This window comes from Fukomys damarensis, unplaced genomic scaffold (assembly GCF_012274545.1).
Source record: "Fukomys damarensis isolate Sample0158 unplaced genomic scaffold, DMR_v1.0_HiC HiC_scaffold_17, whole genome shotgun sequence".
NCBI classification, from domain to species: domain Eukaryota; kingdom Metazoa; phylum Chordata; class Mammalia; order Rodentia; family Bathyergidae; genus Fukomys; species Fukomys damarensis.
Genome location: NW_022900929.1, coordinates 19,646,731 through 19,650,989, shown reverse-complemented (window position 1 = coordinate 19,650,989; position 4,259 = coordinate 19,646,731). Strand labels below are relative to the sequence as shown.

The 4,259-nt window shown below is 47.8% G+C and overlaps 1 long non-coding RNA gene across 1 annotated transcript; it reads right to left on the bottom strand.

Moving 5' to 3' along the window:
• Nucleotides 1-2,895: 2,895 nt before the first annotated feature.
• Nucleotides 2,896-3,653, bottom strand: LOC104858724. The gene is made up of 3 exons (XR_002025190.1): nt 3,589-3,653; nt 3,313-3,411; nt 2,896-3,016 (listed from the first exon to the last, which is right to left on the bottom strand). It is a non-coding gene; the product is annotated as an uncharacterized LOC104858724 (long non-coding RNA).
• Nucleotides 3,654-4,259: the final 606 nt, after the last annotated feature.

Sequence of the window (4,259 nt, the reverse complement as noted above, 5' to 3'; positions counted from 1 at the left end):
ATCTGTAGCAAAAAGTGAGCACAGCGATTGAGGTTTGGGGACAACATCACAAGACTCACTGAGAGTCCAGTGCTGAGAGACAGTGCAGGAGCAACAGGAGTCCTGAAGAACTCCTTGCGCCTCAGCGGCTTAGAGGTCCTGACACTGACTCTGACTTTCTGCCCTCCCTTCCCCGAAGCTGAACGTAAGACTCAGTCATTCCCTGAGTATGGAATCATTTGGGGAATTTTTAAGGTTGGATCTCTTAGCACCACTGTCAGACAGGTGGGGAAACTGGTCTTAGGGTGGTCAGGATTTTCTTTAAAGCTCTCTGAGTCTTTCTCTCCTCTCTCTCTTTCCTCTCCCTTTCTTTTTTCTGAAACTGGAGCTTGAACCCAGGGTCTTCACCCTGAGCTATATCCCCATATCTTTCTTATTCTTTGAATTTTGTTTATTTTGAGAGAGGATCTTGCTAATGTTCCCACTTTGGGCTCAAACTTGCAATCCTCCCACCTCAACCTCCCAGAGTGCTGGGATTACAGGCGGGCACCACCACATCCAATTTGGGTCATTTTGGTGCATTTAGTTCAGCTGTGTCCAAGCCAAAGCACTGCTGGCCAAGGAGGTGCCCAGACTTCTCTTCAATACTCCTGTCTATGCCAGCCGCACAGGCCTGTCCCCTTCACAGTGGTTTTACACACACCCGACTGTCTTCTCTGTCTTTTCATCTAAACCCACATGTTACTTTTGTTTCCTTTAGTCCTGTTTGTGTGATTAGGTCCGACCCACTTGGATCATAGCCCTTTCTTAAAGCCTCCTGTTCTATAAAACATACATAATCAAAAGAATAAAATCCACCATTTTCACCTTTCATACAAGATGTGTGCACAAAGCAGCAGAGCTTTGGGGGCCATCTTAAAATTCTGCCTGCACCAGAGAATAAAAATACTTAGTCTTCAGGATTGCTATAAGGAATTAGGTAATATTCCAAGCCCCTATCGCATAGCAAGCTTTCAACGCAGTGCTTTCAGTTTGGCTTTTCTTTTCTTTGCAGTCTGAGCCCAGGCTACCCTGATGCCTGGAACTCCTTCCCAGATACAGAATTTGCTGGTCTTGTCCAGCCAAAATCCACCTCTGGTCTGGTCCATTTCCTGTTGCTATAGTAGAATAACAGATACTGAGTAATTTACAAAGAAAAACAGTTTATCTGGTTCAGGACTCTGATAGCTGGCAAGTGCAAACAGCAGGGGACTCATTCAATGAGGGATCCTTTGTGGCAGAGAGACAGAAAGAGACCTGGCTGCAAGCAGAAGGAACCAAGCACGTGAGTGGCTTCTCTTCCTAACAGCCTGCATTTAAGGGAACTAATCTATTCCTGCAAGACCCAACCCTTCCTGTGAGACTAATATTTATCCATTCACAATGGAGTCCCAAGGAACTAATTGCTTTCCCCTAAGCCTGCCTCTTAAAGACACTATCTACTCCTACACCAACACTGTGCCCGTGCTTCCTGCACATGAGCTTCTGGGGAATCGTAGGAGTCTACTGGCCGCATTGGACTTCAGCTCTTTGCTCTCCACCCTCACCCCATTCTGCCATGGTGTAGGTGGTGGGGATGCCCAGGAAGAAGTGAGGGAGTGGGTGTTTACCCGCTTCAGAAGCACAGGAGAATCTTCCCACCCAAATGTGGAGACAGCTGTTTCTGCTGGTCTCTTCTGAAATCAGCGCAACACTTCCCACGTAGACTATGTTGATGGATCAGGATCCCCGCCCCCTTTCCGTCAGAAGCACAGCATGAACACAAGAGCTGTCAGCGTTAATAACACACTACAATCCTGTCCATTTTTTAAAAGCGACTTCTAAAGGCACATAAAGAGAATCTAATTGAAACCATCACATGCAATCTTCTCTAAGTAGCAGCTATCGCATCAATATTTAGCAGAGAAATTCTGTTTCCTTTCCTTTCCTTTCCCCTAAATTATTTATAGGAAAACATCAAAATGTCTGTTAGCCCCAGCTTGGTGAGTTTTTCTTGGAAAGTCCCTGACTGGAAATCAGGGAACCTAAATGATCTGATCTTTGAGCTCTGCCAGCAATTCTCAAAGTGACCTGAAGCAAGTGTCTTTTGCTCTGAATGAACCTTGGCTTCTTTCTCTCTGAATGGGATAGTGGAGCTAAGTTTCCCTTGAGCTGTGGAATTCACAGGAAGTAGCTCCCCAGTGCTGCTGCCCACACTTCTTTTCTGAGAACCTCAGGGCCTGGCGCTCACAGTACCATGTGTAATAGGGCCTGTGCCAATCTCTCTGCAGGGCAGTGATGGATCCCAGCTGTGGGACATCTCTCCAGCTGGATTCTCAGCTCTGGCTACTGTTTACTTCACTCACTTCCCCCCAGGTATTTATTCTGTGCATACTCCAGGCCGCATCTTGTGTGAGGCCCAAAGAATAGAGATGATTAAGACAATATCTCCACCCATTGTGATGTCACAGGCCAATAAAAACTGGATCTGTAACCACTGATCAAAGCTCTGAATCTACGGTTCAGAGGAGGATGTTGAACACAGGGCTTAGGGAGAAGACAGTAAAGAAAAGAGGACATGAGCCTTGGTTTTGAAAGAAGGTAACAGGCCCAGAGAACATTCAGGAAACTGCAGTTTGGGATGGCGGAAGGACAGGGATTGAGGGAGTTGGCAGGGTGGGGGATGATAAAAAGTAAGGACAAGCCGGGCCTGGAAGTCTCTGCACAACAAGCCAAGGGTTGCCCACTGGGGAGTCCTCATAACAACTCTAAATGGAGGAGCAACAGGAGAAGATTGATATTTTAGAAGCACTTATCTGCCAGTCGTTCCCTCTGCATTTCCTGGTCCTAAGGAACATTTTTCACATCTTAGAAATTCTAGGTCTAACATGCCTTCAACACTCCATGTGAACAGGGACCTGAGGACGGAGAGCTCGGCCAGCTGCACAGATATGGTGATAGGTGTGCTGCAGAGGGGACAGTAGGGAAGCGGGGAGATGCCAGAAGCTGTTGCCGTGGCCTACAAAAGAGAGAATAAATTCAATGTTAAATCAAGAGCAGTAGCAGGCTGCTGCTTTTACAACCCAGAGTCACCCAGCTCAGGCCTAGACACAGCAATAACCTTTGGGGAGAGGATCCAAATGGGTTAGCCCAAGCCCAGGTATGGCAAGATAGGAGAGGGCTGGCTGGATGGTTAGAAGCACAGCCTGCTCTCCTTGCTCTGCAGACACCGTGAGTGTCATACATCCCCACGAATGACCCAAGCATGTCTTGGGTCCCATATGTCCCATGCATGGCTGGAAGAGCTCACAGAACCTGCAGCCCTGAGTCCCCAAGTGCAGAGCAGGCCTCCTACACGGCTGAGCAGTTTCTTCTCCCACTGAGCTGGCAGCTGCAAGAGCCACATGCAGGAAGCTGGAAGGGAGGAAGTGGGCCCTCAGCTCCAGCCACTCACTGGTGCCCAAGCGCCTCTCCTGCTCTGAGCCCAGCAGCCCCTCCACACTGAAAGCTCTTAGTTTGGGTGGAGGAAAAGCCAATGCTAAGAGCCTGAACTAAACCATAAATAAGCAGCAGGCATCCTTGGAAGCTCACTTGCTCTCAAAGGAGGGAAATCAAGAGGGATGTTAAGGCCTCACAGGATGGTGTGACAACATGACCTGAAATAATCAGAATGCCTCATCTGTAAAAATCTGTCAAATGAATGGCATTATGCCTGTTTTCCATTGTGATCCAACACTACATGGTAATTGAAAGGATGCTCGCAAAGCATATCACCATAAAGCAAGGACCCTTCTCTCCTAGTGATTATGCAGTGAAATTAAGAAGGATTTGAGCCAACACACCTCTGATTTTACCATGCATTTAAAGACTTGTTGAGATCCACTGGAGAGCGAAAGCAGAGGACCCCAGAGAGGATCTGTGGGCTCCTCTTCTCCCTGTTCCACATTCCCTTTGAACTGCCAGGGCCAAGCAATTCTCTTCAACATTTGCTGGATGTACATTGCTACTTCTCAACCTGCAGAGATGAAGCTTTAGGAGGTAGGTATCTTAACTATAGATTCCGTTTCTATGTTCATATAGTCGATATTTGATATTCTGGGGCTTCCACGTTCATGAATGTGTTTAGTTCTCCCCTCCCAAATCTGCAACTGAACATGGAGGTCACATTTCCAGTAAATGCCCAGATAGTGATGATGTGGAGCTCTATCTGCACATGAGGACTCTTTGTGAGCGGCGGGGGGGGGGGGGGGGGGGGCGGGGGG